Source organism: Camelus dromedarius, chromosome 22 (assembly GCF_036321535.1).
Source record: "Camelus dromedarius isolate mCamDro1 chromosome 22, mCamDro1.pat, whole genome shotgun sequence".
In the NCBI taxonomy this organism is placed as follows: domain Eukaryota; kingdom Metazoa; phylum Chordata; class Mammalia; order Artiodactyla; family Camelidae; genus Camelus; species Camelus dromedarius.
Window position 1 is genome coordinate 11,582,375 of NC_087457.1, and position 25,171 is coordinate 11,607,545.

The 25,171-nt window shown below is 44.2% G+C and overlaps 1 protein-coding gene across 3 annotated transcripts in view; it reads left to right on the plus strand.

Annotated features, from left to right (window-relative positions):
* Positions 1-25,171, plus strand: part of ZMAT4 (zinc finger matrin-type 4) — a 416,088-nt gene that overhangs the window by 341,442 nt on the left and 49,475 nt on the right. Inside the window, exon 7 of one of the 3 annotated variants that reach the window (XR_010377316.1) lies at positions 7,747-8,328. The exons of 1 other annotated variant lie outside the window; for it this stretch is intronic. The gene's annotated coding sequence lies outside the window, so the exon portion shown is untranslated. Of the gene's footprint in view, positions 1-7,746; positions 8,329-25,171 lie in introns of those variants that run through there. One more of the 3 variants, XR_010377314.1, reaches the window with a different exon arrangement.

A 25,171-nucleotide genomic window follows, 5' to 3' on the forward strand; every position in this document is an offset into this window, starting at 1 on the left:
TGGCTGTTTTAGAGAATTTCAGTGGCCCATTGAATGGCCAAGTCTGTTCTGGATCGTCCCTTGGGACTAGGTTTGTCGGGATATAACCCCTCCATGATTCTTCTACTGAGAACTCCAGGGCAGAGATGACTGTTACTGTGCCCCCGTCTCAAATTTCAGGTGGATAGAAGGTGGATTTCAAGTGGATGGAAGCACTAGGTTATCACTCAACACTTCTTCATTAAATACTAGATGTCAGTTTCCCCCAAAATATTCTTGGCAACTTCACTGCATCGAACAAAATCAAAATGCTTCCTGAAGGGATAATTGTTCGAAAAGGAAAAGCATCTTGGGCGAAATCTATTTTGGGGATGTTTAAACAGCTTTACTCCTGTGTCAAGTGAGCAGAAGGGACATTTCTCCAGTCGCATTAGAAAAATTTAAGGCTCCAGTATCATCAGAGCCAGATAAACACGGGAGAGCTCCGTAGACAGGACACGAGCCTCACATTAATATTTCTTATATATTTTTTCGCTGTTGATTTAGAAGAGGAAGGAACGAAGGGATTTCTGTTAGTAAATATCTTGGATGGAATTTGATATCAAATTTTGAAGGAAACTTTTCTTACTAATTTACTTTCATTTGCTAAAGCAGAATCCATATGCACGGAAAAACAAGGCAACTTTCTAAAGTGCTTTCTAGTTTTCCATAATTCTTTGTTCTCCACTTTACTTTCATTATTTCCAGGAGAAGACAACTTCTTGGGACGCATATAAATGGTTTAAAAGGTACATAATTCAAAGAATCATTTAATTTTAGTGTAAGCCTCACCAGAGCCTGCATTGCTGTGTTCGGAACTGCAGCTAACCCTGATGGCCAACATGGGTGACACAAAAAAAGCTCAACAGACAAGGTCAGCATTAAAGAGGAATGTTTTAAAACGTCTGCTCCAGGCTTGTCTACTTCTGCTAGTCAAAAAGCAATTTGTGGTTGACCAGTTGTACGAGAAGCTGTGCCTGGAAATGGGTTAAGTGATGCTGTGTTCTGGCTTTTTATTCTTTACAGACAAACATCTGAGCCAACAGCCTTTCTTTCTGCCCTTTATTCTGGGTCTGGGTCTAATGTCAGCCTCTCTCAGTCTGCTTTTACAAAAGACTCACATGTATTGAGCATCTAAAGCCAGTGAAGAATGCCCTCCTCGTCCAAATTGTCTCCCTCCTTCAACGCACAGAGCCCATCCTGCAATTTCCAGTAAGCCTCTCGCGATGCTGTAATTCTCATAAAATCCTTTTCTACCAAGTCACTGCGACTATGGCTAGGGAGTTAACTTTGAAATCTAACTAAATAACATTTTCTATTAAAACTCTGAGTTTACAGACTTGCTTGTCATAAATTACATATTTTAAACTTTAAGAGAAAACTCTGAGGCAGGGTTTATTATCCTGGTTTTTAATTTCAAGATAATGAAACATGAAGTGATTTGCTGAAGATCACAGATGCAGTGAGCAACCAGCCCAGGGGTTTCTAACCCGAATTACTCATTCATGTACTGATTCACAAATATTGTATTTCGTTGATTTTTTAAGATGAATTTTTTTGTTCAGATTTTCTCATTGCCAACATAGGTACGCAGTGTTTAATTGGCACTGTTTTTGTGTCTCAAGAGTACCAAATATCATGGCATTTCTTACAATGAGGCTATCCTAGATGAGATGGAGTATTTCTTTAATAAGGGCTTACCATATGCCAGGAGCTATGCTGGGCACACAAATAAAACTGTGAGCAATACAGTCTTATTTCCCACTCCTGTGATCTTTCCAGTGTTTTACGCCACATCATTATACCACCCAACCCTAACCAGTTGTAAATTGTTCTCTTTTTCGTCCCATGTGTTAGAAGCAATAGTCTTAACAAGATTACAAGCCATTTGAAGTGCTGCAGCCGGCCAAACTGCCTGCCTTCCGTGTGTGCAACCCATGATATCTTTCCAATATATTTCTTTCTGATGCTCATCTTGACTTTCCACACCAAATAGAAGAGGTCTCAGGTGGTAGAATCATTATATATTGATCCACATTTTTGCAACATTTTTTCTAGAACTAGGGAAGTCACAGCTGCGCCAGTGGTATGGAGACACATCTCTGCAATTTTGCTACACTGTAATTTATCAATATTTAGGATCGGATGCCTCAGGGCACAGGAGTAGCTGATTGGTAATTCCTGCCCCAAAATACCGCCATCACGCTGCCCAAAACAAGACAAAACTGAAACAGACTCTGTTTCTTTAGAGCAGACTTGACCTTAACTACTGCCACAGGGTCAGATACGGTGAAGTTCTGAGAAATCGTGCAGCTGGAAAACCTGAGCTCCAGCCTGACTTTCCTGCTAACCGGCTGTCAGTCTCTGAACCTCCATTTACCTGTTGTCTCTAAGACGAATGTATTAGACGGAATGATCTCCAAGTCCCTCCTGGCTTTCACAGTGAAAGAAGTGGAGACCAGGGCAGGCTTGGTTTCATTTTTCTATTATGTGCTTCCAGTGAGGGATTACCATTCAGCAGATGCTGGTCCCCTAATTACAGGGCTGCAACAACAGTTGGGTAAGAACAGGCTCTGGGAGGTCCCATGGAACCAGGACAAGCCGTGGCATTCAGGATGATTTATTAACCACTGTGGTGGCATGTGGCAGGGGAGCCTGGCGACTGAACACCCCCCGACCCTCTGTCTCCTGGTGGGGAAACCAGGAAGGATTATGGTGGACAAATCGTATTCCATTACAGAATCCCTTGTGCACTCTCTTTGCCTACCTAGGTCATGTCTCATGGCCAAGTAAGTGACCGATGTGAACAAGCAGCCAATTAACCCGTCTTCTAAGCCACGACCATCCTAGGGTCTCAGGGGAAGTCACTTCTGATTATTAAACTTGAAGTCCAGGCTTGCAACTTTACTGCTTTCTTTTTGTTTATTTTAATTCTTGCAGTGAGAATGTACTTGTGTGTATGTGCCTTGGTTTGAAACTGGATTCCCCAGGAAATAATCAGATTGGCTCAGATGTGCAAGGCTACATTTTTTTTCTCTGGGCATCTCTTCTCCGAGAAGGGGCCAAGGTGTCAGGAATCCTTGAAAAGAGCTGATGCTGATGAAGGAGGCAGTGGCTTCCAACTCACCTTTGCTCACTGAAGGCAGTGATGGAGAGCAGGTTGATACGATCCAAAGATAAACCAAAGTCAATCAGAAAGTCAGGAGGCACCTTGAAGATGCTCTGGTCCAAATGCTGCATTTTAAGAATGTGGTGAACTGACTTTCCCATGGTTGGTTAACCATCCCCCTGTTCTCAGTTCAGTCTTCTAATCCTACCAGCCCACCTCCCAGAGGATGTGCCTGTCTGGAGTAATGAGGTACCAAACCTTGCAATCAACCAGTCTCCCCAGGACGCCCACTCATCCCATCATGAGGCACTGGACTGGGAAGCAGTGTTTGCCCAAGATGGTCTCTCAGGAGTAGAATCAGGGAAGGAGGCACATGACATGAAACATTAAGGTGAACCCACTTCAATCCATGGAAATGCAAAATTAGAATGTCCCCTGAGACCTGCGCTTTGGTGTGTGTTTTAATCTCAGGTTAGAAGGAGAAGTAACTTTGTTGTGGCGGAGCACCTACCAGACGTGACATCAGATACCCAAGGGCCAGTCCCAGCTCTCTAAGTCCCCAGCTGAGCAACACAGCTTAGCAGAAAAAGCCTTAAGTGTTGATGAGCTCGAATACAGCATAGTGAGCCATTCTGCAGTACTTATCATAACTAAATACACAAAAATTCCTAGGGGAGTATCTCCATGCCATGTCTATATTATTACATATGTGATATGATATATGCATGCATGTACAGTTATACACACGTACTATATTGATTGTATTATATAGCTCTATGTAAAAATATATACATGAAATATGTAGGTACCTAGGTATATATCATGCATATATAAGCAATGTATTAACAATATTACCTATAATTTATAGATGATGTGCAGAATTTTTTCTCTTCTTTCTCTCTATATCTCTATGTCTGTATTTTTAAATATATTTTTTATTGAAATATAATCAGTTTATAATGTGTCAATTTCCGGTGTACAGCACAATACTTCAGTCATATAGGAACATACATATATGCGTTTTCATATTCTTTTCCACTGTAAGTTACTATAAGATATTGAATATGGTTCCCTGTGCTATACAATATAAACTTGTTGTTTATCTGTTTTTTATATATTAGTTAGTATCTGCAAATCTTGAACTCCCAATTTATCCCTTCCCACCCACCACCCTGCCTGGTAACCGTAAGTTTGATTTCTATGTCTGTGAGTCTGTTTCTAATTTTGTAAGTAAGTTCGTCTTTTTTTTTTTTTTTTGACAAAAAAATTATATGACAGTTTTAGCTCAGTCACATATTAGTGGCGATCAGCATTTTCAAATTCCCTTTCAAATAGGAATAATAGTATATACTTGCAGAAAAATCTGTGTCATTAAAGGAGATGATATGATGTGGCCCAAGAAACATATTTTCATTTGTCTGAGGGGTCTGGCATGATTTGTTTATTTTTTTGCTGCCTCCATTTCCTCATCAAAGAAAAGGGAGTGATGACAATAACGAGCCATAACATAGTGAAAATTAAACATGATCAAATACGTGAAAATGCGACGGACTTGAAAGGCAGTGCTGTGGGGTTCAAATTCTAAATATGGTGATACAGACAATTTCACAGGACCATTGCAATTACAGTGCTGTGCTACATAAATTGGCGTCAAACGAAGCTCATTCCACAATAAGATACCACTACACACGAGTCGGAATGGCTACATTTCTGTTTTTTTAAGCGACGATACCAAATGCTGGCAAAAGTACAGGGAAACTGGATCCCTCCTAGTCTGCTGGCCAGAAAGGAAAACGATGCAGTTTGGCTGTTTATTATAAGACTAAATATGCAGATTACCGTGTGAACCTGTAATTCCACTCCGAGGCATTTATCCCAGAGAAATTAAAACTTGTATTTACACAAAAATCTGTTCCCAGCAGCATTATTCATAATAGTCAAACACTGGAAACAAACACTGAACTGAGGTGAGGATGGTTATTTAAAGGATGGTTAAATGAGGATCCTTGTGTGCTACGATTTTTTTTTTTAATTGAAGTATATAGTTGATTTCCAGTGTTGTGTTTCTGGTGTCCAGCATAGTGATTCAGTTGTGCATATATATATATATAGTTTTTCATAGTCTTTATCATCATAGGCTATTACAAGATATTGAATATAGTTCCCTGTGCTACACAATAGGACCTTGTTTTTTATCTGCTGTTCTGTACCTTGACTAGAGTGATGGATCCATGAACCTACACTTGTATCCATAAAATTACATGCACAAACCTACAGGAGTACGAATACCAGTAAAACGGACATCTGCATAAAATCAGTAGATTGCAACAACGTCAATATCCTGGTTGTGACATCATAATGATAGTTTTCCAAGATGTGAAAGGTCCGTGGAATCTCTCAGTATTATTTGTTACAGTTGAAGGGGATGCATGCTGAGAGCTGGAAGAACGCCCTGTTGGTTAGGGTTCAGTGCACGCAACAGAATCCACTCTAGCCGGTTTGGGCACAAAGGAAGTTAACACAGGGCATCAGGCACTGACAAAGTCCCTGGGAAGATCTGAGGAGCAAGGTCGAGCCTGAGCTGCCAGCAGTGAGGCCTCCCCAGCAACACTGTGGAACAGGCCGCCGAGAAAGCTCCTGTCTGCCCTGCCATCCGGAGCCCCGGTACACTTCGGATGCTATCACACCGGCCACACGGTGTTTTGTGTCTGACGTGGACTGAACACAACATGGGGGATGCACTCCTGTTTTTACTCCAGCTATGCTGCCGTCGAGAGAAATGGCAGACTCAGCAGAAGCGCCAACTCTATCTCATTTCCAAACCTCCCTCTGTGCTTTGGCTTGGGGACAAGTGGATCCTGCGGGAAACCTGAGGCTTAAGGGAGTCTGAGAAAATGTGATTTGCAGGGGCAGTCTTGTGGCGTCTGATGCTCCCTCCAGGCAGATGGTGTCAATACTGAGTCAAAGGATAGGACACCCAGCTGGTGTCCAGGCTGAGACTTGTTTGTCGTTGTGGGGAAAAAGCCCTACACGTTTTTTGGTGACTAGAAGTGTCAGGAGTGTCCCGGTGCAAGCAGTAAAGGAGGCTCTCAGATGAATGGAAGACGTATTGGAAAAGAACTGGGTTTCTCCCTACACAAACGGGGTTTTTCATGTACACGGTGCCATGTAGGACCTGGGATGTTTAAGCAGATAACCTCAGTCAGACTATCACCGTTAGTCAAGGGCATCCGGGACTCCTTAGAATGGAATCCTGCCAAGTCTTTCCATTTCTTCAAAGATATCATTTCCAACATCTTAGTAGGTCACAAAATGTTCCTCGTTACCTGGCTCATGCTTGCTTTCCTACTTCACCTCCAAATTAGTTCTTCCTCCTGGACCCTGTGTTCTGGGCAGTGGGTTCAGGGTTCCACTCTTTCCACATCTTTTACGCTCCTTTGCCCTTCTGTAGAATGCCACCTACCCCGCTGTGCAGGTGACAAACTCCCATGTGTCGCTGAAGACCAACTCAGAATTGACCCTCCCCACCTTTTTCTTTCACTAGAATGTGAGTCCCTGGCATAAAAGACTGTCCAGGTTCCACAAATTATAAACACTTGAGTCGGGAGGTTTACCTGCATTTAACTGGCTCCAAAGTCAGGTGAACTGGCTGTCAAAGAATTAGGAGGAAGGAGTTCTGCAAGCAGGAAAGGAGGGAATTCAACAAAGGAACAGCATATGAAAAGGCAGGGAGTTTAGGAACATCATGATGGAAAAGGACAAGAAACCCAGGGATGCAAGAGATGAGGCTGGCAAGGAGGCAGGGACCAGGTTGTAACACGCCTCTCAGAGGTAAAGACTGAGTCACACACACTGGCAAAGGTGACCCCACACAACTGATGAATTCAAGGACTGTTCACTTCTCAGCTGAATTCCTGAGAACACTGAGTAGCTCCTGGGGTGACACTATCAAACTCTCTTGTACCCCATAAAAAAGAAAACCGCCTCTCCATCTCCAGTATGGCTTTGATTAGAAAAATGTTATTAACCTTTCACAAACATACCATTTTGTTTTCTGGGAGTTTGGTCAAAGCCCCGCATTTATCTTGGAAATGCTAGTTTCTGCACTATTTTTAATTGAAGGGCTTTAGGGCAAATTCAATTACGTTGTGGTATATGAACTGAAACTTGCACTATATTAAAAATATTCCACTTCACAGTTCGCCAACTAACCGATTGCTAATTTGAGTGCCATCGTCATTCCGAATTTGCACTTACACTAAAAAAAAAAAGGTGGGGGGGAGGGTATAGCTCAGTGGTAGGGTGTGTGCTTGGCTAGGTTCAATCCGCAGTCCCTCCATTACAAATTAATAAATAAACAAACAAACTTAATTACCACCACCCCCCAAAGAAATTTAAAAACAAACAAACAATGAGTAAAAAATAAATAAAAAAGATAAAGATGGAAACAGAAAAAGGAAGAAGTTAACTGAGGGCTTCCACAATCACACATGTGTCCCAAATGCACTTGGGCAACTTAAAGACAACCTGTCTAAAAGGGTACCAGTCTTCACTGGTACTTAGAGAATCACAAAGCTGGACGGGGCCTCAGAGATGCTCTTTCAAATTCCTCCTCTTAGGGATGAGCAAAACTGAGGTTCAAAGAGGATGACCCATTCAACAAAGGTACCGGAGCTAAGGATAAAAAAACCAAGGGTCCTGCCCAGCGGTGGTCTCAGCTCTGTCCCAGGTCAGTTGGCTTCCTAATTGTGTCCTTGGGTGACATTCACTTTCTAGGGGCCCCGTAACGAGGGGTCCTCATGTGTTAGGCGGGTGCAGCAGTGGAGGGGAGACATACAGGGAGGGAGCTGGCACAACTCCGTTCTGATCTCGGTTCTGTCCTTCCCAGCCCCTTTCGAGCTGCACATGTCACCGGGTTCACTGTGTTTTGCCACCAGCCCCTCCTACGCACCTTACTCCATCTTCGGAAACCACCTCCCGACAACGTCCAGCCCAGGAGAGTGGACCCCGAGGACAGGAAGCGAGTGGGGCAGGTAGGAGGCTCTAGATCTGTATTGAAGCCACTCTGTCCACTGACAATACCAAGATGCGCTTCAGGGCTAAATTGGAATTACCTTTTAGCCATTGATTTTCATTAGCCGCAGCTGTCCACCTCTTGTTAGCAAAGCCAAGGCCGCGCTGCTGAACAGCTGCTTCATATCCCCGCACAATCGTCAGGGCAAATGTCCATAAATCATTATGCAAATGTGCGGACTGTGACTATGTCGATGTGACGGTTCACATTCGGATGCACTGAATTCCATGTGTCAAGAATTTTTCAGGCAAAAAAAAAAAAAAAAAGAAAGAATTTTTCAAGCCGTTGTATTTAGACCTTAGCTAGAAGAAGCTTTTGCAGGAATCGCTAGGAAGAATTCACAGTCTGGAGGATGGTACGAAATTTCCCCCTGCTTAGTAAATATTGCTGGAATAACATCTTTTCAATTAAAAGGATATTCTGATTAAAAGGTGACAGTGCCACTGATCTGACCCCTCAGCAGAACCATTGCATTTTTGCCTATTTGCATTGCAGGCTTGAAAATTATGCTTGAAAATTTAAACACCACCACGCATTTGCCCTTTCTCAATTTACTTGTTAAAACACATAATACGTCTTACATATTTTCCTGATTTCTAGTTTTCGTTCCTTATTTTAAGTAAAATGTATTTTTATCACCTTGGTGAACTATAATTTAATATAACAATTTCTCTCTTTTAATTTTGTTGCTATTATAAATTGCTGCCATAAATATAGGTATGCTTTCTTTTTTACTTTTATAGAATTCTTTTCCTTAGGGAAAGAAATGCCAGGTTTGGACCCCAAATGTGAATGCTTTTATGGTACATGCTGTAGATTATTATACTGATTTCCAAGAGGGACACACTAATTTGCAATACCACCAACAGTACATGTGTTTACCAGTTTTCCAGGAATCTCACCATCTTGGCTTTTACAGATTTATTTTTTGAAGTTTTGCTAATTTTCCAGGTAGTAAAATGCACTCAGGTTGCTATATACCATTTATTTGATGAATTGGTTGATTGATTCATTTAACTAGCCAGTCAAGAGCTATTTATCAGACAAATGCCTTGCTTAGAGCTGGAGAAAGAGAGAGAGAGAGAGAGAGAGAGAGAGAGAGAGAGAGAGAGAGAGAGAGAGAGAGAGAGATGAAGTTCTAAATAGCCCTCAGCATCTCAGTTACTGGCATGGCACCTGTTATAGCGGAGTGTTTTAAGAATAATGGTAGAGTTAGACACAGGGCTGTGACAGCTGGGTATTCCAGGAAAAGAAGCAGAGAGAAATCGTGGGCAAAGGCATGGATGACATCACGAGGGGGAAAAATCAGCTCAGAAGAAGCTAGCTGGAGAAATGTGCAGAACCACGTGCCCTTGCCTGGAGCGTGGGCTGCGTGGAGTTAAATGCAGAGAGAAGAGATGGGCTGATTGGTTAGCACTATTTTGGCTTCAAGTGTCATGAATGTCAAGCAGAAATGGTTTAAGCTGGAAGGAGCAGAAGGAGAAGAAGGAGGAAGAGCTGTCTTTGTTGTAAAGGTCTGTGGGATCTCAGTGAGCAGTACCGCCAGGTCTGAGACGTAACTGGAATCAGAAAAGAAAGCTGAAGCCCTGGCAGGCATTTCTTTCCTCTCTCCTGTTTCTCTCTGGATCGCTCTCTGGGTCTCTTTTTCATCTCTCACTCCCTACCTACATTCTCTGGCTTTTTTTTTTTTTTCCTTTGGCTTTTTTTTTTTTTTTTTCAGTTTAGAGGGGAGGAAACTGAACCACCAACAGCTTTACAAAACACAATTTAGACATCGAAACAGAGCCAGGCTCACTCTTTGGTTCTAGTTCAAAATTTCCAAGGAAGTCCTCTGATTGCCGCAGTTTGGGTTTAAAGACCCACCCCTGAAACAGTGCACTGAGGCCATGAAGCCAGGACATCAGGGTTCTATACAAACATGGAAACTCTTGCTGCAAATTTGATTGTCCCAGAGAGAAGTAACTGTTCCAAGAAAGGGGTTAGGCGGGTATGGAGGTTCCAGGAAAACAAAACCATAGGTGTCTGTTATTATGAAAGAGAAAGTCTACGGCACCATCATGAATGACATTAGATAATGTGCCAAGGACTTGCCATTTTCTACAGGCAATATGGTTTTATTATTTGGCCAACCTGTTTATCTTCTACCCTTGTATTTCTCTATCCTTCTGTTTGTTCTGGATGATTTGGTCTGCCTAGCCCACTTTTGGGGAGCTGTGGTCCACTTGGGGGGCACTGGTAGAGAAGACTGAGGGAGCTGAATACTTCCTTCAGTGTGGGCAGAGAAACTACCTGGATACAGATAAACCATCACATTGTTATTGGAATATGCCTTGACCTTGACCTTGAAAAAGACTCTATGGGGTCTATGTGCCTTAGCCTCTTCCCACGCTGTTGATTGAGAGACTCACTCAAGCTGGACCAGAGTCATTCCAAGGGGCTACTTTACCTTCTGGTCTCTTGACCTTGAACAAGGCTGATTCCTTCTTTCTTTCTCTAACCCCACCCTTTTTTAGCACTTTCCAAATACGTGTAAACCATCAGGTCATTTTGTGGTAAGAGGTGGTTGAAAAAGGCTAAATCTGAAGAGATTTTTTTTTTTAAGCTGGAGTCCGAGATAAGCAGATTGCTTTTTTTTTTTTTTTTTTTTTTTTTTTAAGTTAGAATGATCACTCTGGCAGCAGCAGACGATGGATTGCTGTAGATTGAGGTTAGAGGCAGCAACACCAGTTGGGAAGATTGTTCTATTAATCCAAGTGAGAAATGATGAAGGCTGGAACTCAGACAGTGCCGTGGAGACAGTCATGGGGAGGTAGACAATAGATATTGTTAAGACTTGATAAATCATTTAAGGAGTTTTGTGCAGCAAGTAATAGGAAAATAAACAGCACAAACTAGCCTCCACAATAAATCTGTTTGCTAACAAAATGTGAAATCCAGAAAGAAAGGAGACTTCAGAGTTGCTTGCAGTGATTCCTGCTCTGTCTGTCCACTTCATTTCCTGTGCTCACTGCTTTGTGTTAATTTTCTTCTCAAGATAATAGCAAGATGGTTACAGCAATTCCAGGTCTATTATCTATCCATTTAGGAAGTCATCCAGAGAGAAGATCATTTCCAGAAGCTTGCCTGGCAAATAAGACCAGACTTTCCCAGAAGCTCCTAATACAATTCTCTTTGATTCTCACTAGCCTGGATTGGGTCATGCACCCGTCCCTGAATCAGTCACCGGCCAGGGGAATAGGGTAACTATTAAGCCAATCGGGAACATTCCTGAAGTTGAGAGTGGGGTTCACTTCCCCCCGGAAGCAAATGAACTGTGTTCGCGTGAATAATGGGGTGGGGTGGGGGCGATCGGAACAAAAGCAAGAGTTTCCTAGCAATAGGGGAGGGGAAGGTGAGATATGTTGTAAGCAGTCAACGTTATTCAGTACAGTTAGGGATTTTTGAGTGTGGGGAAGTGGAGAGAGTGACCATGATGACTTTCAGGTTTCTTGAACTGGTAGATTCACCAGGAAGAAAGATGCATGTTTGGGAGTCATGGGCCCGTGGAAGTTACGTGGAGCAAAGGTGCCTGGTGAGGTCATTGTTGGGCAAGGTAACCCAAGGAGGTGTGTGGCGCGACTGCAGACAAAGAGAAAATATAGGCTGGAATGAACTAAATGCGTTTGCATATCAAAGAGGTGTTTCTTGAATTTGGATAGCTGTTGCCATGAAATGTCTCCATAAGCAAATGATTTCTAAACTCCCTGTGACAGCTCATCATTTTTAAAGCAATATCGCCCCACCGGACAAAGAGTTCACTTAGACTAAAGAGTATGAAAAGGAACTTCAGAGTTAGTAGCAGTGGGATTTGACCTAAAGTTAACACATGCATCGTAGATTGTAAACGTATTTGGAATCCTTTTATGACACAAATAAGTGGCTATGGTTAATAGGCCACATGGCTTCTCTTGGAATAAAGAAATGTTTGGTGAACCTGTAGTTGGTGACTTTGCTGTTAGTGGTAATAAATTATGCTTGACAAGCTTGTAGGAGGACCTCGGCAAGAGCTCAAAGAATATTAAAGTCAAATCAAACTGAAAGTATGGGGATTTCGTGCTTCCAAATCGGAAGTGAAGGGACAGACATGCAGGGGGAGAAATGAGCTGAGTTTGCTAGATTCCTGGTTGCGGTGAGGACGACAAACCCAGCTCTGCTGGCTGGTGGTCCCCCCTGCCCCCCTGCCCCAACCAGCACCTGCAGTGATGGGATGGAGGAAACCTTCCTCCCAAGTGTGCAGGCACAGACAGGAAGCCAAGCCCTTCCCACCTGCAGAAGCCCTGCCAGCCTGAGAAGAGAATAGGGCTGCCAAAGCCTGGCTGAGTGACAGTTCAGCCAGCAGGCCCAGCCCCAGAACTTTCTAGTTTCGTTTTTAGAGGACATTCCCCAAATAACAGGAAAAGGATCCAATCGATGGTTGTTCTAAGCCAAAAAGGAAAAGCTGTTTCAATTCTAGACAGAGGCAACCAGTTTTGACAAATGCCTTGAAATTCAGGACACGTGAAGTCTTTCTACCTCCTTGGGGTGGAAGTGAACCCCAGGCTTTTCCTTCCAGTTCTGGAATTCTGTGTTTCTGTTGTTGGCAGGCACTGAGCCAGAGAGCGAGGGACACTGAGCGAGAAGCCCAACTCAGCTGCTCCGTGGCCATGAGGCCTGCACTCCACTGCATTTCCTTGGGTTCACATTCTCCACTGGGAAAAGGGGTGGGTGGGGTGACTCTCCGAGGGGCAGTCAGTGCAGTGATGGAGGGCAAATTACCGCTGTTTACAGCCTGGTTTAACTACCCTTGTGACTATGGAGCGAGTTACTTACCCGCCCTGTGCTTGCTTGCTTGCTTGCTTTATGTTGTTGCTTTAGACTTTTTTTTTAAATAGTTTTTTTTGTTGTTTTGCAGTGGGTTTTGGTGAGGTATTTTGGGGGGAGGGGTGGTAATTAGATTTATTTATTTATTTTTAATTTTTTTATTTTACATGCCGGTATTGGGGATTGAACCCAGGACCTTGTGCATGCTAAACACCCACTCTACCACTGATCTATACCATCCCCACCCTCCTCTGTGCTTTAAATTCTGCACCTGTACAAAGGATTCAGGACCTCCACAGTGCTCAGAATAGTGCCTGGTCCGTACTGAGCATCATGTAAATGTTGGCTACTTTTAGTCCACCTCTAATTTTATGCAAATCTGTAATTGAAGACTTAGCACTTAGCATGACTGTTTTGTCCCATGGCAAGATTCCTAGGAATTATAAATATTTCCGTAGACATGGACACATCTTGGGGATATTCCGCAGCCAGAAGTTAAGTTGCTAAGCTGCCTTAAAAAAATTTTTTTTATTGAAATATAATCGATTTACAATGTTGTGTTAATTTCTAGTGTACAGCATAGTGATTCAGTTATACATATATATATATATTCCTTTTCATATTCTTTTTCATTATAGGCCATTATATGGTGTTGAATAGAGTTCTCTGTGCTCTGCAGTAGGACCTTGCTGTTTATCTATTTTATATATAGTACATATATTTTATATCTAGTAGTTATATCTAGTAGTTATTATCTGCAGTTCTCGAAAGCTGCCTTATTATTACGTTTAGATATTTCTACACCCTTTTAGAAGGAAGGTTGTTTTCAAAATAAGGTGAAAAAAAAAATTGCCATTAGGCTTTGCGAAAAAATCTTGTAAAACCGTGCCTAAAGGGTTTTTCTCCTTTGTATTAAACGGAACTATTTTAGAATTAATTACCCGAAGAGATGGATGAGAGCCCACTGGCTGCTTGATGAGAACTGTCAAGGCCCCTGGCTCAGTAACCTCCGGACCCCAAGGTGAGGTCCAGTCTAATTGCAGGGGACGGGAGGGCTTCGGAGAAACAGTCCACCTCTGAGAGAAAGGATTTTACGTAAATCTTCCCACCAGAAAGAACAGTGGCATTTTAGATTATTTCATTCATTCATTCACTCACTCACTCATTCATTTCTCTTCCTCTCATTTAATAATCCTTTAGTTATTAATTTAACAACCCTTGAGATTGGGAGTATGCATAAGAATTACTTGTGGTTACTTGCTAAAGTGTAGATTACTGATCTTGTCTTTCTGATTCAGTAGAGCTACCCTGGGGCCAGCAATCTGCATTTTTAACTGGTACAGCAGAAGATTTGGGCTTCAACTTGAAAAACACCACTTAACCATAAGGCATAGTGTTGCCAGCACTGCACAGACTCATGGGCCACGTAGATAGACAAAAATTTCATGCGTCTCCAAATTGATTTTCTTTAAACGTTTATTCAACGTTCATACAATCACATTTATTTGGTGATATATTTACTTGGAAACTTATTTAATTAATATTTCTATTAATAAATATTCAAGAAAGAGCTACTTACCCATTCACTTCTACTGTCTGAAGCTGACTTCAGGCTGTACAGAAAGCTCAGCGAAGAGGATTATAGCACACATTCTTCTGATCCGGAATTTAGATTTGGAATGCCAATTGCAGAGGACTATCGTTTGATTTTTCTTAGATTTGTATTTGCAACATGCAAGTATTTAATCTATAATTTTTAATTTTAGTTTACCTTTGAGGGTGCTCTGGAAGGCAGGACCAATTAACATTTCACCAGTTATCTAATAAGTCCCTGTGGAAACCTGAGTTTCATTGGCATCGTAATTCCTGTTTATTGCACTGATATTTTCATGTCCTTTTCAGATTGATATGATGGGTAGTTGCCCAGTTCTTCTTCCCTTAGTCCAATCGAGGTGGGACTATTTGATATAAATAGGAAAGAGGGTAAAAGAGGAAAGTCTGGGGTTTGGACTAGATAATAAGTATCCAATTACCAAATAAATACAAAAGTAAGACTAGTAAAAACGAACATTGTATTGCTATCAAGTGGTAAGTCATATATGAAAAAAATGCAATGAAGAGACTTTGGGAATATTGGGGTGCGGGGTGTGGCAGATGCCTGGCAATTTAAATTACAGTGATCAGAATAACCTTGGGTTCACTGAGAAGGTAATATTTGATTTAAAAAACAAAACAAAGCAAATAAAACCTTGAAGGAAGTGAAGGCATTACGCGGGCAGGCAGGCAGAGGACCTGGAGAAGGGATGAATACTTCAGGAGAAGGGGCAGTGGGAGCAAAGATGTCTTAGCTCCTGTTTCTTCCCTGGGAAGGGGGTCAGACTCTTCCAGTCATTTCTGAGGGGCTGTGTGGAGAGTGGATGAGTTAGGAGGGGACTACATGGCATCGTCCACCCGTAAGCAGTCTTAGCATCAGCTCCTGAATCTCCGCGCCTGGCTTCCCGGTGCTCGTGACTTCCCTCCAGGGCAGGAACAGCCAGTTTCTCGGCATCCGCCAGGCACCAGGCACTGGACTTCATAAACGTTAACTCTAATCTTCACAACAAGCCAGGGCTTTATCTCGGGTTTACAGAAGGGAAAGTTGCGTGGCAGTGCCTTGGAGTTCGCAGGAGGCAGAGCCAAGATGCAGATCCTGGCGTCTTGAGGACAAAGCCGGAACTCCAGTCTCTGTCCCTGGCCAGCCTGGCGCCCTGTTTTGCTTTCCCTGCATCACTTTTTTCTCCTCTTACTCTCTTCTCCAGAATCTCCCCCTCCCAACTCCCAGCCACTCTCCCTTCACTCACAATAAGCTCTGATGCCATGAACACCTTACAATAATTAATACCTTAAGTTGCCCTATTTCTCTCTTTGCAGGGACCCCCCCCCCCCTGCAAAGACAGACCCCCATCCCGTTCCCACAGTGAGTCTCTAATGGTGGACTTTTGGGTCCAGCAATCACTGGAGGACAGAACAGAGACTCCCAAAAGCTCCAGAAATCTAGCCACGAGGGCCAGTGTCTAAGCCCCTGAAAGACTGTTCTGTCTCATCCCGCTGTTCCTTTAGGCTGCTACGTAATTCTTGTGGATTCAAGTCCTCAAAATTTTATGACCTCAACATCTGGCAGGTCCACACTAGCTGCTTTCCGGATTTAAAGCTGATCAATGCTTTTGTCCATCCCATGCTAAATACTCCTCGCTCTCTCGTTTTTCTCTCCTGTTCTCTTTTTCTCTTGCAATCTCTCTGTTATGCATGCACGCACACACGCACGTGTGCATACACACACACACACACACACCACTCTTGCTGGAACTTGGAAAGGATCTGGGGAGGATGGAGAGACCTGCCACTGTTGCTAATAGGTCGGATCAATATCGTGAAACATGCCCCATCTTTCTTCATTTTCTCATCATGTGGCAATCGATAGCCTTGCCTGCCTGTAAACCTTTCTCGAAAGTTCCGCCTCTTTTCATCTCTCCTTGTTATTTCCTGGTCTCAGACTGCTCTCGCCAAAGTAGTGATCAAAGTACCAAAAGTCAAGGTGGGGAAAGGTATGGTTTCTTAAAACTGGGAACATACTTTAGCTCATAATTGTGAAATACATTAGTGACCGAAAGACAATAGGTTTTTGTTTGTTTGTTTGTTTTTAAATTCTTATTGGGACAGAAAAGGAGGAGCTGGTCCTAACCTCGCCAAGCTGGAGGGGCTTGGTCTCACTGCGGTGGCGCCCCTGATGGCACGCGCGTGCTCACAGGAGTGTGTGAATGTGCGTGTGGGCGTGGGCACCCACCAGCATGTATTTCTTAAATGTAAGATCAGTAGCACCTACTTCCCTTTACCCTCAGGGATTGTCACTTCCCAGAGGAGGAACAAAGAGCGGAAGGATTTATTCGTCCCTATAAATTAACGTCGTGTGGAAAAGCTCCTTTGCGCTACTGACTTGCTGCAGCCGCATGTTCACGGGACCTGGTTTCCAGGGATCATTTTCAGCCCGTTTATGCTGCTCACTCTGGGTCCCAAACCGACGGGCTCTGATAACGGGCTTGCAGGACTTGAAGGATGTGTGTCTGACCTCAGGCAGCACCAAAAAAAAAAAAAAAAAAAAAAAAAAAAAAAATCCATGTGTTGTGGTTTGAAGGGCTAGAGATTTCTGTTTACCCCAGATGGAAATGGTACCTCCATCTCCCGCTTGATGGATTATGTAGGGCTGGGTTAGGGTTAGGGTTAGTGAAGGCAGCAGCAAAAAGGAAAACACACTTAGTGTGTATGTGTGTGTGTGCATGCGCGCGTGTGTAAGGGGAGATATAAACCCATACACTCCTGATTGTGGGTTAATATATTAAATTAGTGTTAGTCACCTAGAAAATTCTGAGGGACTGGGAGCCAGGAAGCACGTGGTATGCAAAAGAATGGTGCCCCAAAGATGGTCCAACTTGGTCCCTGGCACATTTGCATTTGTGTGTTACCTTACCTGGCAAAAGGCAATTTGTAGATGCCATGACGTAAGTACCTGGAGATGGGGAAGTTATCCTGGGTGTCTCAGGTGGGGCCAGTGAAATTACGCACGTCTTAAAAGTAGAGGGGGAGGTGATGACGGAAGTGGGGTGAGAAGGATGTGAAAGGGAAGGACTCAAGCTGCCGTTGATGGTTGTTGGATGGAGTTGAGGGGTGGGGAGCATCTCTAGAGGCTGGAAAAGGCCAAGACACAGAATCTTCCCGGGAGCCTCCGGACATCCCGATTTTAGCCTGGTGGCACTTGGACTGGACTTCTAACCTAGAGAGTCCATAGTTAACGCCTCTTTGTTGCTTTCAGCCACTAAGTTTGCGATGATTTGTCACACTCGCAATAGGAAATGAACACACAAGGAAAGTTTTAAAAGAGAAGAAAGAATCCAGACATCTGAAGCGTGGGAAAGAACCTGGGAGGGCGGGCTGGTGGGATGAATGGAGCCTTGGGAAGACAGGAGGTGGGACTGAGGAGTTTATGGGGAGAAGGAAGAGACAGGGTGAATATGAGTGAGACATGGACAGTTCTATCGTGAGGGCTCTGGTGCCACTGGTGCCGGAGGTGGGAAGCAGGGCTCTGAAGGGGCTGGAGGCAGCAGGGGTGGGGACACATGGCAAGCTCGTGGCCACAGCCCCCTGGCTGAGCACAGAGAGAGGGATCAGGTACCAGGCTGCCTGCGGCTCCTCTTTCAAATCATCAAAGGTGTGGCAGGTTCCTGTTCCAGCATTCGGTCTGGACTCAGCGTCTGATGAGGGCTGTCAGTTGTAGTCTGGAAAGGGCTTTCTCTCAATCCTGGCCAAAGGCTCAGCTGTTCAGGTGAGGACATTCTGGGCCATGTGACTTGAGGCTTCTCAAACGTAGCTTCACAGATGAAAACCATGAGCCAGAAAGGAATGTGGTGAGGGGAGCAGGGGAGATACCTGTATTCCGAAAGCAAACTCTATCTCACAGCTCTGGCCAGTTCAGCAAAAAAAAAAAAAAAAGTTTGAGAAACATATGGCATGGTTTTGGGAGTTGCTGAAGCCAAAAGGTGCTGGCATGCAATTTCCAATGACAGAGGACTCACAGCTCATCCCTTCCAGGGAGAAATTGCTTTCTGTTTGTTCCTGGATCTTAAGTACTCTTTGCAGAGTGAACGCTCGATGTGTGGTGGTCCCTGATGATGGACCAAACTAGCAATGTTGATCCTTCTAGAAATTCTCTCTAGAGGGGAGGGCATAGCTCAGTGGTAGAGTGCGTGCTTAGCATGCACTAGGTCCTGGGTTCAATCCCTAGTCCCTCCATTAAAATAAATACATAAGTAAACGAATGAATGAATGAATGAGTGAATAAAATTCTCTCCCCATGCATCCAAACCCACTGAACAGATGTGGAAATTCTCTGAAAGGAAGGGTGCTTGGTGCACTTTACAGAGTGACAAGAAGGTTTCCAATCCAAGCCAGAATCATCTTTCTCTTCTTTTCCTCCTTAAAAATGCCACAAGGTTATAACATCAGAATCAGTGACCGTGTGACAGGAATTTCTCCAGGTGATCGGTTTCATGGGCTTTTGCCTCACCCTAATCTCTGCCCTCCTGAGAATTCTTGAACTGGGGACCAGCCATCCCTCTTCTCTCAATGTAATATTAAGAAATGCAATGAACAGAAAATATGACCCAAAATGCCAGGAGTAGAGATGGCCAATAGAAATGGACAATTCCTAGTTAGATTTGGCTACGAAACCCATTTACGTCACCCCATCTCCGTGGATAAGGTAGTTTTTTTGTTTTTGTTTTTGTTTTTTCCATATGGGCATTTGAAGCCAGAGATGTACTTGCTTCAGTATTCAGCTTCCCACCTCTCAGGACCCCCGTGGGACTTTGCACTCTCACCTCTGCCCTGCCTCTGGGATAGCAGCCCCCTTCCTCCCGGCTTGCTGGGCACCCACCGTGCCCTAAGTTGTTATCGCAGGGCAGAAGCCACTCTTGAGCGCGCCGTGGGCAGGTCCCACAGCTGCCTCCCTCAAGAGTGTCTGGAGCACAGAGTGGTCTCCCAAGGCTTAGCCGACACCTTCCGATGTCACTAAATCCTTTTTCTATCCCCCCAGGAGGCAAGAAAGTTCATTTCCTCCTGCTTCACCACCTTATTGTCTTTCTCCGTTTTGCTCTATCCCTGCCTTTCGCCCTTTGACTACAGGAGAGATGCTTTTATCCCTGAAAGCATCCTGGACTGTCCCCCAGCCCCGTGCTTGTGGTTTCTGTATTCTTAGTCCTGCTGCACTCAAGTCCATCTATGCAGCCTGGGACAGCCTCGTGGGGACAGTGCCCGCATTCTCCTTTCCCGTGTGCCCTCTGGGTTTGAGAAACTCAGGCAGGTTAGACAAAGTGCCCTGATTTGACAGATGGAGAATTTCCCACACCAACGCAGTTAGTAGAATAGAGTCAGATGAGAAGGGAAAAGGAGGAAGAGAAAGGAGAGGAAGGAGGAGAAGGAAGGGCGGGGAAGGTTTTTTTTTCTCTCCCTAAATCTGAAGGGGAAAAACGTAGAAGGATCATAACTGGCAACCAGATCTGATTGGAACGCATCCTTCAGTCTGTCCGCTGGCTGAAGCAAGCAGTGCTGTGGCAGGCATCCGTTTACCAAAAGGCTGGGTGGCTGCCTTATGAGTGATCAGCTCCAAGGTCACCTTGCTGTTGACCGTGGCCTCTGGCATCGAGGGGGCACCCAGCACAGGTGCCTGGAATACAGCGCCGTCCACAGGGACCCTGGCCAGCCCAGCGGGAGGCTGTGCTCTGTTCTGCCTGCACCGAGCTCCTCACAAGCCCTGATTCTTTCGCTCAGACTCCATCTCCATTTGGGTCCTCCCTGTGTTCTAACTGGAGCCTCGGGCTGCAGAAAACCCCAAATATCATAATCTAACAAGCCTCCCCCGTCTGCAGGGGACTGATGGGTAAATGAACCGACACAAGACAAGCCACAGAAAACAGACATTGGTCCAAACTGGGTGGCGAAGATGTGAAAGTATTTATAAATTGTCTGGATAATTGTAGGCGCTGAAGTGGGACGGGGGGCTTCCATCGTCTCTTGTTTCTGCACAACTTTAATTAACTTTCAGACGGGCCTTTTTACACAGCGGCTTGTACAAGGCCAAGGTCTGGGGACAGGCGTTTGCTCTTTGAGGTCATCTTCCATCCATGCAGCTCCCTCCTGCAGCCCCTTATTCTGGATTTTCCCATTTTCTGGACTCAGGAAGGATGGAGGCTACAGAAGTATGTTTCTGGTCTCTGATCTCAGCATCTTCCCGCTTTTCCAGGGCCTCCGCCACCTCCTCCCCAAGTCTGAGACGTCTCCAGTATTAAATTATCTTGGCTTCCCTTCCGAGCCCTTCCCTCCCACAACCCAGAGAATCATTTACCTTCTTGGGCATCGAAACAATGTATTCTTTTTCATATATTCTTCCAAAGTCACATATTAGCTTTCTATCTTTGCTTTGCTGTGTCATCTTTCCTCTGAAGTAGTCAAAGGGGAGATAAAACAAATAGGAAATTTGGGGTGGCAGAAAAAGGAAGGATTACCTATCTTGAAGTACCTCCCTCTATACAGACACGATTCTTGAGGATGGTAGTTTCACTGTAAAACCTGGGATTTTCAGGAGACAATTCTGTCAGGAGACATGTTGCAGGGACACAGAGCAGGGCCACGGGGGCTGCTTACAGGCACCCCCAGATCTCTGATCTGTGCCATCAGTTCAGCCCTCCATCCGCCTGTGCAGCCTTGCCTTCTGCAGGGAATGAGTTCAGAGTGTGTATGAGGGATTCATTCATTTTTCCCAGGTGGGAGACAGAAGTCCAGGGAACGTGGATTTCAGGAAGATGTCTGAATCTTTCCCCCAGTCTTACTGGATGAATGGAATGGTGTCTGAGTCACGGACACCTGATCAGAGACACCCTAATCCTTCAGAGCCAGAGGACAGGCTAGTCCGCTGAGCATCTGGGAAACTGAGGTTACAGTCCTGGGGTTGGGGAAGAGTACTGTGCACTGAATCTGGACAGCCCAGATCTGGCAAGCCGAGTTGGGACAGGACGCCAGGAGTTCAGGGCCAGAGACCCAGAAGAAATTTCACATCCAGAGGAAGGTGACCTGAGCGGAGCCCTCTGCCGGGAGCGATCTGCCTTTTGGACCTGCTGGGAAGTCATTGTTTAAAGGGCCGGTCGAATAGCCCAGAGAAGAGAAAGTTCCAACACTGTGATTCATGCAAGCTCTCCTGGAGCTCGTAAGCACTGCCTGCCCCAGCCAAGCGTCAGTGGACGGATGAAAATCTTTTGCCAAAGACAGAGTCATTTTTTTTTTATATATTTATGAGATCAAGTGTGGACATAAACAGGCATTGTTTTTACGAGGATGTACTCATAGCAAGTTTCCTTGGTCTGGGGCGTATTTTATCCCTTGTTTTTATGAGTGGTCTGAAAGGGCAAGTTTACGGAGAAATCCCCAAAGTCGCCGATGACATTCAGCTTTTCAGCAATTCCTGAATGTAAAATACGAAGCAGACAGACACAGATAAACTTTCCAAAGATCTCTGCCCACTTGGAGGGATAAGGGAGCTTGACATGAAGGCTCTTTACTGAGTTGCCTGACGGGGAGGTATTAACTGGGTGAATTCACCGAGCCCTTGAGATCCAACCTTTGTCACTGTCCTGGAGTCGGAAGCAGGGATGCTGACCCGCGCACTAACCGAATTAAAACCCAAGCGCATCAGGAGATTGAAAGTTTATCAGGATACGGTAGACGTTATTGTCACCCCATGAAAGGAATTCGCACTTCTCCTGCTGGGGGACAGCCCCTTTCTGGAGAGGTCAAAATGATGACTCTCAAGTTGCGTAGTAAGCACAGACTCAGAGCAAAGGGTGGTGGAGAGTCTGGGAGAGTTTTATCCAGACCACAGCGTGGTGAGATACAGCAGCCCCACCCTTGGCTACAGAACACCTCTCTCGTAATTAAATTACAGTTGTCTTGCAGATTCAGTGTCTTCTCAGTTTGGCCAGTGCTGGAAAAACACTGCCAAGTTTATCCCACTGAGCTAGACTTTCCATGATCTGGACGGTCCCTTCACGTTCTTGCATTGCAATACACCTGATGGGGTTTTGCATCCTAAATGTTAGCCCCGTTCTTGTCCTGCCTCTCTGAGACCCAGGTCACCTTGTGTGGAACTGGGGGAAAATGCAAATCCTTTGATCTTCTATTTCCCGACAGTCTCTTCTTTACTCATCCAGATTTCTTTTTTTTTTTTCCATAAAAAAAGTTTATTTATAAAATACAAGTTTAAGACGTGACTTCTCATGTTATATATTTCAAAGCAATTTCTTTGCTATCTCTCATTTAAAAAATAAACCTGCTAACAAGCTATGACATATATACAAATTTTTTTCTTACAGATAGACACCTGCCATAATGAATTTACTCCCCATAATTTTTCATTGCTCATCCAAATTTCTAAACATGGCATGTGGATTTTTCTAGTTGATCCCTTAGAAGCTAATCTTATTTCTTTTATCTCCCAGCTCTTAGGGGACAACTCAGACCTCCTCACCACCCTAGGCCCACACTCACGACATAATGTTCTTCTAGAAAGATAACAGAGTAAGTGTGGATTTCCTGTGATAGGAGTAGGATATGGGGAACTATTTGTAATCCACTCTGAGCAGAGGGTACCCCTTAAAGTTTGAAAGGGGTTTCATTTAAGGATAATTTCGTTTCTTTCTTTCTTTCTTTCTTTCTTTCTTTCTTTCTTTCTTTCTTTCTTTCTTTCTTTCTTTCTTTCTCTTTCTTTCTTTCTTTTCTTTCTTTCTTTCTTTCTTTCTTTCTTTCTTTCTTTCTTTCTTTCTTTCTTTCTTTCTTTCTTTCTTTCTTTCTTTCTTCCTTCCTTCCTTCCTTCCTTCCTTCCTTCCTTCCTTCCTTTTTTTCTTTTCTTTCTTTCTTTCTTTCTTTCTTTCTTTCTTTCTTTCTTTCTTTCCTTCTTTCTTTCTTTCTTTCTTTCTTTCTTTCCTTCTTTCTTTCTTTCCTTCTTTCTTTCTTTCCTTCTTTCTTTCTTTCCTTCTTTCTTTCTTCCTTCCTTTCTTTCTTCCTTCCTTTCTTTCTTTCTTTCTTTCTTTCTTTCTTTCTTTCTTTCTTTCTTTCTTTCTTTCTTTCTTTCTTTCTTTCTTTCTTAAATTGAAGTAGAATCAGTTTACAATGTTATGTTAGTTTCTGGTGTACAGCCCAGTGATTCAGTTATAGATACATATATATAAATATATATATTCCTTTTCATATTCTTTTTCATTACAAGATACTGAATATAGTTCCCTGTGCTATATAGTAGGTCCTTGTTGTTTATCTACTTTATATATAGTAGTTAGTATCTGCAAATCTCGAACTCCTAATTTTCCCTCCTTACCCCATTTCCCCCTGGTAACCATAAGTTTGTTTTCTATGTCTGTGAGTTTGTTTCTGTTCTGTAACTAAGTTCATTTGTGCCTTTTTTTAAAGATTCGGCATGTAAGTGATCTCATATGGTATTTTTCTTCCTCTTTCTGGCTCACTTCGCTTCAAATGACCTTGCGTAAAGTGACTTCTTTGACTGAGGGGGACTCAGGAGAGAGCCTTCAGTCATGGATGCTCTCATCAGGGAAACGAGTGTCCCCTCCTGGAGAGGGCCCTGGCACATCCAGAAAAGGGGGGCTCACAGTCACTAACCAGATGACAGCATCTGGTCACGCAAGCTGGGGACCATCCGTCGTTAGATCTGAGATCGTCCTGGTCTGGTGAATTGTCTGATAAGATCTGACAGCACTGGGTAAGAGGCATCGTTTTTGGAGCAGAGTGACCATTTCCCCAGAAAAGGCAGTAAGTCCTCCAGGCCAAGCCACCTCCACTCAGCACCCCAAAAGGAGCCAACATATCACTGCTCGGCACAGCCCTTCGCCACAGCCCCATATCCAGAAAACCCAGGTGGTGTGCAGTGGGAGTTATCTGGAAGGCTGCTCAGGGGGCGACTGGCAGGGCAGAAAACATGCTTTTCAACTATGACCCTGATATTGGTGGGACTACATGAAAGGGGATCTGGTTGGCTGCTCACGATCCAGGATCAAGACACCTCGGAAAAACAAATGGAATTGTCTCTGGCGCCCGTCTCCCTTTCTGTGTGCTGGTGCCTGGTGCCCTGATCGTAGCCTCTCCTTCACCTCCTTCCCTCCCTTACATCAAACCACTCTCGGGAAACAACATGAAATTTACTGGCATCGGGTGTCAGTGACTCATAAGCATTGCTCTCCTTCCTCTCCTCCCGCCCCCATGAAATATTAGCTTCCGTCGTACGGCTGTCAGCTCTCATGCAGATGGGGCATCGGTCACAGCCCTGGCAGCAAGAGGCAGGGAGAAGAGAACTCCTGGGGAACGCTGGAGAGACTGCTTGTTGCCTGCCCAATATTCTTTTCTCTCTTCTGTTCTGCCAACCGAAACCCAATATTATTTTGATGGCCATGTGCTAAGCTTAGAGACTACATGTTCCAACCTCCCGTGCAGTTAGATGTGACCAAATGGATGTAAGCGATCCTCATTGAAAGACCCCCGCC